The sequence below is a fragment of the Callithrix jacchus genome, chromosome 12, assembly GCF_049354715.1.
Source record: "Callithrix jacchus isolate 240 chromosome 12, calJac240_pri, whole genome shotgun sequence".
Classification (NCBI taxonomy): Eukaryota; Metazoa; Chordata; class Mammalia; order Primates; family Cebidae; genus Callithrix; species Callithrix jacchus.
Window position 1 is genome coordinate 7,333,328 of NC_133513.1, and position 8,986 is coordinate 7,342,313.

General features: G+C 45.2%; 1 protein-coding gene across 8 annotated transcripts in view; it reads left to right on the plus strand.

Moving 5' to 3' along the window:
• ALG1 (ALG1 chitobiosyldiphosphodolichol beta-mannosyltransferase) overlaps positions 1-8,986 on the plus strand; it is a 148,855-nt gene that overhangs the window by 130,889 nt on the left and 8,980 nt on the right. For 7 of the 8 annotated variants that reach the window (XR_013524570.1, XR_013524573.1, XR_013524567.1 and 4 more), the window contains 2 exons: positions 5,462-5,516; positions 5,837-5,980. The exons of the other annotated variant lie outside the window; for it this stretch is intronic. The gene's annotated coding sequence lies outside the window, so the exon portion shown is untranslated. The remainder of the gene's footprint in view (positions 1-5,461; positions 5,517-5,836; positions 5,981-8,986) is intronic. 8 annotated transcript variants of the gene reach the window in all.

Here is an 8,986-nt window from a genome sequence, read left to right on the forward strand (position 1 = left end):
GCCTGGCCAACCCGGTGAAACCCTGTCTCTACATAAATAGAAAAATCAGCCAGGCATGGTGGTGCCCATCTCTAATCTCAGCTACTTGGGAGGTTGAAGCAGGAGACTCACTTGAACCTGGGAGGCAGAAGTTGCAGTGAATCGAGATTGGGCTACTGCACTGCAGCCTGGGTGACAGAGCAAGACTCCATCTCAAAAAAAAACAAACAAAAAAAGATATACCTTGAAAGTTGTTCCTCCAGGGGAAGAACAGAAATGAACCCTTTCTGTTGAACCCTGCCCAAAGTTCAGATTTATTAGCAGAACAAATGATGTATTTTTTAAACTCTGCAATAGTAGATGATCAGAACCTTGACTTTGCATAAAGTCCCTGCTCCATGGAGCAACTAAGAGGTCCCTGGACTCAGTATGCTGAGGTTCAAATCCCTTCTTCACCCTCTGTCATCTGGGTGACTTAAAGCAAATTCCTTAAACTCCTTGTTTCTCAGATTTCTACCTGTAAAACAAGATGATAATAATAGTGTCCCCGGGTGCCATGAAGATATCCATTGAATGGGTGATTGCGTCCCATGGATGTGAATTCCTTTACAAATATTTATGGAATGCCAATTACATGCTAGGCTATGACAGACACTGGGAGTGATAAGAGAGCCAAATAGCCCTGTTCCCTCCCTCCTGGTGCTTACAGTCGAATGGGATAAGGACCTTAAACAAATAGACAAGTCAATATAGCATGACCAACTATGATAGCTGTTCAGAGGAAGTGAATTTTTTTTTTTTTTTGAGACAGAGTTTCACTCTTTTTGCACAGACTAGAGTGCAATGGTGTGATCTTGGCTCACTGCAACATCCACTTCCCAATTTCAAGTAATTCTCCTGCCTCAGCTTCTCGATATCTGGGATTACAGGTACATACCGCCATGCCCAGCTATTTTTATTTATTTTTTTTTGAGAGACAGGGTTTCACCATATTGGCCAGGCTGGTCTCAAACTTGTGACCTCAGGTGATCTGCCCGCCTCTGCCTCCCAAAGTGCTGGGATTACAGGTGTGAGCCACTGGGCCCAGCCAGGAAGTATAACATTTAGTCTGAGACCTGGATGATGGTTGGGCTTTAGTTCAATAAAAAAGACCAGAGAGAAACATATGGAAAGGTCCTGAGGTATGAAACAGAGGACTTAAATCCCAAATCTGGGCCTCAGGTGATACCTTACTGTCTTGCATCTTTCCTCAAGCATCTGGAAATGCTTTTCCTGCACACATCTAAATGGTTTCTGTTTTTACTGGCTCTGAAAACAAAGTGCAGAGAACACAAAGAAGTGTGTATCAGTCAGGACTCTTGGCTGCAAGCCGCAGCAGCTAATCCTATCTGTGACAGAAGAAGAATGGAGTTCCCTAGAAGGTTTTTGAGGGCTCACAGAAGATCAGCTGCAAGATCAGGCTGGAAGAATGGGCAGGAGGAATATGGGTGGGTTGGAACCAGCTAGTGAGAGATACCCAGGCAGGGATAGGGCTGACTCCTTCTTTGCAACTCTTTTGAGAGTCAAAACCCTGGTAGCAAACATTTGACTGGCTGAGCCCAGGTCTTGTGTGGCCTCCTGTGGTAACAGGAAAGATCTGGCCCCTTTGGTTTCATGAGTACTGGAGAGTGGACTTGGCAGTGGAGAATGGGCTTTGGACTTAGACCCTGCCAAATACTTCTCCAAGGCAGATCAGGATGCTAATGGGGATGTCAGCCATAGACCACAAATGCCACCCTGGCTTCCTTGTGTTCCCTGGCCACCTGACTTCCTTGAGAGAAGCAGTGACTCCAGAGTTCATTTTTGCTTTGTTCTCCATCTTCTTTTCCCAATGGGAGGCTCCATCAGGGTCTGAGATCTCTGGCTGTCCAGGACACAAGTGCCAGCCTCCTTCCGAGGCAGTGGCACTGTGTGAAGATGTTCTCAGATGACATCACCACTTTGGACTCCATCCTAATTCATTTGTGGCTTTTACAGCCCTGGCTTCCTGATATGAGTGTATAGCACTTGTCATTTATGGGACCTGGTGCAGCCTCAGGGCTGGCCCTCCTCGTTTCTCCTCTGCTCTGTGTTTACATTTTGTTGGAAGCGAGCCAAAGCATGCTCCCCTTGGTGCCCAGAACACAGACCTTGTCTCCGAACTCAAGATGGGCAACTCTGACCCTTTGTCAATATGTGGGTGGGTTTGACCATGAGGCATTTTGGGCCTCCTTGGGGTGGGCTGAAGGGGAAAAGCAGGGAGACTAATCAGAATGGAGTTGGGGAAACTGAGTCATCAACTTTAGTGAGAAGGTGGTGAATCCTGGCATTCTGAATTACTGTGCACAGGGCAGCATGGAGAATGAGAACAAGCTTGGGGCTGGGGATCATCTCCAAGGTGGTCTAATCGTGTGGGTGGGACCAGCCCCCATAAGATTCTGACAGTGCTCATCTCTGATCTTTGGTAATCTGAGAGTTAGGGGAGTGTTTCCATCAGTGCCTGAAGGTGTGGGTGTGGATGACAGAGTCCAGTCTCTTGGGAGAAGGCAAGAGAGTCTGGGTGGAGAAGCATCCTGGCTTTAGAGTCAGAGAAAACTAATTTGGATTCTGGCTGCACTGCCGACTTGATAAAAGTGACTTAATTCATCTGAATATTAGTTTTATCTGTAATATGGAGATAAAAATAGAATCCATACTTCACAGGGTCATTGCAAGAATGAGATGCTGTCATGCTTGCTGAGCTCTCGGCACAGTTCCTGGCACCCAGAAAGAACTCCAAGCATGATAGCTACTGTTAATACAGGGTTGGGACGGGGGTGCTGTGGCTTGGTGGCCATGCAGGTGGGTTCCCCGGGGTGATGCCAGGACCACTACAAATCATTCTGTTTCAGTGAGGTGGGGTCTGGGAGCCACATCTGGTACACCTGGGATTGCATATTCCCAAAGGTTTGGTATCTTCAATGCCTAGCCTGAGGATGCAAGTGACATCCCCTCTTCATAGGCAGCACCCTCAGACTCACCCCATTTTTCTTTGAAATTTCCCTTCTCTGGGATCTTCAGAGTCTTTTCTTTTGCCTAGAGTCTTTGGACTACACCCAGCTTGCTTTCTTCCCTCCCAGGAGGCTGCTTCTCTTTAGGTAGCCCACTGGCTAATGGCACCCACCACTGGTGCCAAGACCATGTTTCTATACCCGCAACCCCAGGCAGACCAAGAGGAGTGACCAGGTGCTCCTGATTGCCTGGTTTTCTGGGCTGGGTTGGATTCGAGGTAAAAGAAGTGGGGACAGAGGCTTCCCCGGTGCCTGCAGCTGGGGAGGATGGGCAACTTCAGGGCCCAGCAGCCTTTTTTCTAGGCTGGTGAGGTTTTCCTGGTTGTTTAGATTGTAGCATATTCTTTGGAAAGTCTAGTTCTTCTAGAGGAAAATTCTAGGAGAGAAGTGAGTTCTGTCAGCTATGCAGGGTGTAGAGATTCAGTTAAAACATCTGAACATTGACTTCGGTAAAGGCCAGGGTGATGAGTGTCTTGTCTCCATCTCTTCTCAGTGTGTTCTTCCGGGGGTCTGTGTCTAGCTCATTCCATCAAAAAAGGGGAATGTGTGGGTTGACGTAATGAGACTATGAGGTGGCTTTCTTTTGCCCATTTTCTCTCTCCCTCTCATCTCTATAACCTGGCTTCTCTCCTACTGTAAATGGAACTTTTGTACATGGTGAGAATATTGGCAGAAGTCTCCTGGCCATTCATCCCTATAGCCTTGTTGCCAGAAAGAAAATGGCAACTTCCCATTCCTAGCTCCTGTTTGGAAACTCCCAGAGAAGAGTTGTAATTGGCTCTCTTGGGTTACCTGTCTACCCTTACACTGGGGGCTTTGAGATACTGTGAGGGACTCAATTTGAGTCCTTCTACAGCTAAGAGTGGGGTTCGGTGTATCTATTACCTGAAGAAGTGAGGAAGTTGGAGAAACAGACATGGCCAGCAGAAGAAAGGACTGTGAATTGAATCCACAAAATGGCTTATTTTGACAAAGCTATTTCCCATGCAGTATTTTCTTAGCCATTTCAAGTCCTCTTTGGAATAAGCCAGGGTACAAAAACATTTATCAATAAAATATATGCTTTTGTTATGGTGGAAATGAGGGTGAAGTTAATATAAAAAATAACCCACGTAGAGTTACCAGTAACCCAGGAGATGACGAATGAATCAGTTCTTCCTGATCGTTCTTATTTGTAGTTTTGAAGTTATGAGTGCAGATGAGATCAGGGTGGGGGTGAGTTCACAGGCTCTCAGCCTGGAAAAAATTTGAAAATGGAAATCCAGTACTTCAAATCACCATGGGAGCATCTCCACATACCTTAAATATGCAGAGGATACGGGCAGCATGACCAGTGAGGAAGTGATTCTAAGACCTGGGAAGATATGTGTACCAAATGAGGCATGTATCAGTCACGGTTCTTCGGAGAGGCAGAAACCATCATATATAAATAGATACATGAGAAAGGACTTACTGGGGGAATTGGCCCATGTGATTATAAAGTCCCTTGAGAAGTCCCACGACAAGCTGTCTAGAAGCTGGAGACCTTGGGATGTTGATAGCCTGGCTTAGTTCAAGTCTAAAGGCCTCAGAACCTGGTAAGATGATGGTGTAATGCTCAGTCCAAGGTCAAAAGCCTGAAAACCCAGGGGAGCTGCTAGTGTTAAGTCCTAGCGTCCAGAAATCAGGGAGCCCGAAGTTCTGATGTCCAAGGACAGGTGAAGGAGAGGGTGTCCCAGCCTCAGGAGATAGAGTCACATTTGCTTCTCCTCTGCTTTTGTTCTATCATGACCCTCAACTGATTGGATGGTACCCACCCACATTGACAGTGGATCTTCCCTCCTTAGTCCACGCAGACTCACACACTAATCTCCTCTTGAAACAGCCCCAGAGTGCTCATAGGCACACCCCCAAATAATGCTTTCTCTAGGTATTTCTTAATCCAGTCGACCTGACACCTAAAACGAGCCATTACAAGGTGGCTTCTATGGGATGCCGCAAGTTACACGTACAGTCAAAACGTTACATCTGAGGCTTTTGCATAGAAATATTTTGGAAATATGTTTATTTTCTTGTCTGGACAATTCTGTGTTGCCTTAGAGGGTGGCCAGCCTGGCTTTTAGCTTAGTAATATAGAAGATGGGTCATGCTGGCATGGGGCGAGGTAGTAGCTTGACTGCTTAGGCAGTGCCACATTTTTAATTAACTATTGATTAGTAGGATTTGTGTATTGAGGTTAATCAGGTGCAGCAAGAACAGATAACTTTACTGGGCTTCCTTTAAGCTTGAGTATATAAATCTAATGCAGGGTGACTGTATATTAGAAACTTTTTTTTTTTGTCTAGAAGTAATCAGTGCAGTCTCAAAGCTGAGAATAACAAGCACAATTCAACCTTCTTCTATTTGTGCAAATCTGTGTTTTATTTTCTTCTTAGGTTATGGAGCAAAGGGGATGTATTTCTCTTTCTCGGAAAAACCTCACTATATAAGGTGAGCAACAGCCCTTTACTGTGGAAGGGACAAATGCATTATTTTCCCAACAAGGAGTCACCTTGCATTCCCAGAGATAGCTGCAGCTGAAGTACAAGGATTTGTCAGGGAAGAAATATTGTTGAGCTTCCCACTAACTCAGGAGTATCTTCAGGTTAAATTGGAAGGTCTTGTGACGAGGCTGAGAAAAATATACCAAGTGAGAGTTTTTGCTGAAAGATTACCGTTTCTTGATGCCAGATGTATGAAACCATGATTGTATTTATCGTGAGTGAGCGATCCAAGAGTGAATTTTAACCACGTGGTTCCTTACCTGGCAGCCTCTCAAGAGATCCTGGAGTTCACCTCTTTGCGAAATCAAAACAAACAACTACCCTAGCTGTCTGTTTGGAACTTGGAAATGGCTGTAGTTCTTCAAGCCTGGACAGAGGAAAAGCTGAGGAGAGGGCACCTGAGTCCTCAAGGTATTTTTTTCTCTTGACACTCCTGCAGAAATCTGGGGGCCTGATAGTGTCCGTCTTTGTGACCTCTTAGAATCCTTTGTGATTTCCTGGACCACGAGGTAAACAACGCAGGCTAGCACCTCATCTTTTCTGCAAACCACTCTCTCGTCTCTCCTGTTTTCAAAACAATATTATTCAATTTATGTGGCGCAGGGTGGTCACATGACTCAACTTTGTCCCATTAGAGGACTCAATCCTGTTGGCCACATTGATTGGTCCAGGAATGGATACATCCTAAGAACAAGCCAATCACGGCTTTCCCTGACTCTTTTCTCAGAGGTTGTGGGAAACACACTTTTTCCGAAGCTGGGTTTGACATAGGCTTGAAACTGTGAACTGCTGTCTTGTGTCCACCTGGATAAAGCTTGTCTGATAACAAAGCGAAGTGGAGCTGAGGGATAAAGAGAGAGAGACATGCAGAGAACCCTGATGACATTATTTGAACCTAGATGCAGCTAAGCCTGGAGCTAGGACCACCCCCTCAAACTTGTGGGGCACATAAGTCTCCAGCATTTTAATGTAAGCTGGTTTGTGTTTCTGCTGTTTGCTCGTGACCTTATTGGTTAAACCTGGCTTCAGTGTATTACTCAATCCAGAGAAACAGCATGGTTTCAACACATGAGGCAGAAACGTTGCATTGAATTGTTTTCATTAAAACAGAAATACCCAGTAGCTCCAGTTAGAACATTTCTCAGGAAGACTGAGAGGCTGGTAGAAGGAGTTTGGTGGAAGCCTTAAAACGTCTTTGTCTTATTGGGGAGAGCGGGGTGAAAAAGAAGGAATGAAAACATTTGGTGAGGGCAGGGGTCGGCATCGTGTTTCCGCAGAATGATGGAGAAACATGTTTATGAATGGTTAGAAAGGGAAAGTCAATTTCCAAAGAGAAAATCGAGCAAATGAAAGTTTGTTTCAACCAGGGAAAAATGAAGACAGGAAATAAAGGAAAATAAAGAACATGCATGAAGCAGTAGCAAAGGGTCAAAATCAAGCCTATCACTTACACTAAATATAAGTAGATTGGACTTTTTCTATTAAAAGACAGTGACTGTCAGTAGATTGGACTTTTTCTATTAAAAGACAGTGACTGTCAGTTGGGCTTAAAAAACACAAAATCCAAAATCTAGGTCTCAGTGTCTTCATCTGTAAAATGCAGATTTAATGAGTGTGGTGTGTATCTGTGTGTGTACACATATATTTAGAAGCACGAGTGAGTCATGCTCTATGCAACATTGTGCAGCTTCTTTTTTTCAGAAGCCATATGTCCTAAGGATCACTCTATGTTGGCACATAAAAGCTTGCTCCATTTTTTAGTAGCTGCATGTATTCTGCTTTATGGCTATACCATAAATTCATTTAGTCAAACTCTTGTCATGGATGTGTCAGTTGCTTTGGTTGTTTGCTTTTCTAAACGATGTGGCAATAAAACTTCCTCTATGCCAGTTGGGCTCACTCATGTGGATGTATCTTGAGGATCAGTCCCTAGAAATGAGATTGCTGGACAGAGGGTACGTGCACTTAACATGTTGAAAGACATTACCAAATTAGACGGTTTAACTTGCAAGTGTACCTTACTAGGAGAAAATCTGTTAGATTGAGTCCACCCTGTAAATGTTATATTTGAGTAGTTCATTTATTAAATTGATTTGTGTTCTGCTTCTTCCCCAAAAGGGCTCATGGAAGCTTATAGCAAGAGGCAAACCAAATAAGCCTGAAAATAATAAACATTCGGACAAAAGCCAATATGGTAACAGTAACAGCCAGCACATATTTTGAGTTGCAACAGTTGCAATGTCTAGCATGTATCAAGTGTTCATTTATGTGTATAAACCCAACGAAACCTCGCAATTCCATTAGGAAGGGACTGGCCTCTCCATTTTCAGGTGGGAAAACCCAGGCACACAGAAGGTTAGATAATTTGTTCAGTGTTACACAGCGAGTGGTGAAGCTGGGTTTGAACTCAGTCAGGCTGGATTCAGTCTACCCTTTTAGCCATCATGATATGCTGCTTCTCCAAAAATAGGCTTCTGAGGAGGAAGGATGAAGCTGGACACAGATAGTTTTTTTTTTTTTTTTTTTTGGAGACCGAGTCTTGGCCTGCCATTCATGCTGGAGTGCAGTGGTGAAATCTCAGCTCACTGCAACCTCTGCCTCCCAGGCTTAAGCGATTCTCGTGTCTCAGCCTCCTGAGTATCTGGGAGGAGCACACCACCATACTAACTGTAGTATTTTTAGCAGAGGTGGGCTTTTTCCATGTTGCCCAGGCTGGTCTCGAACTCCTAGGCTCAAGTGATCCACCCACCTTCACCCCCCAAAGTGCTGGGATTACAGGCGTGAGCCACCATGCCTGGCCAACAGATAGGTTATTATTATTGATTCATTGAGCTGCCAGATTATTCATTCAATCATCCAACAGATGGCTCTCAAGGCAGCTCTTTGCCAAGAGCACTGGGGTAATAGTGAACAAAAGTCTCTGGGGTCCCCACCTCTACTTGCTTATGGGGGTCAAATCGCTTCCTGAGTGCACTCATCTGGATGCAAGGCTGTCCTTCCTTGCTGAATGGTGGGTCCCTCGGATCCATGTGTCATTCTTGCTGCAAGGAGAGAGGACTCTTTGAACCCTTGGTCCTCAGTCTCAGCATCACTGATTTGGTGGCCCTTGCCTCATGCATTGTCAGCCAGAGCTTTTGGCTTGATCATTGCAACCCATCAAGATCCCCTGGCAGGTGGGGCAAGTTTGCAGACAGCCCTGTAAGCCTGGTTCCCCAGATACTGGACTGAGCTGTAACCTCCTCACTGCTGAGGTGGGAGGGACCTCAGGGGGTCCCAGTGTCCCAGGGAGTGAAGGGGCAGTTTGAGCTTTCTACTTCTTGTCCTCTGGTGGGAAAGCGCTGCGCATGGGCTTTTGCCTTGCTTGGACACTTGGTCAGCCAGGCTTAGGTAAATTGAGGTTTGCAGCCTCAGTTTTTT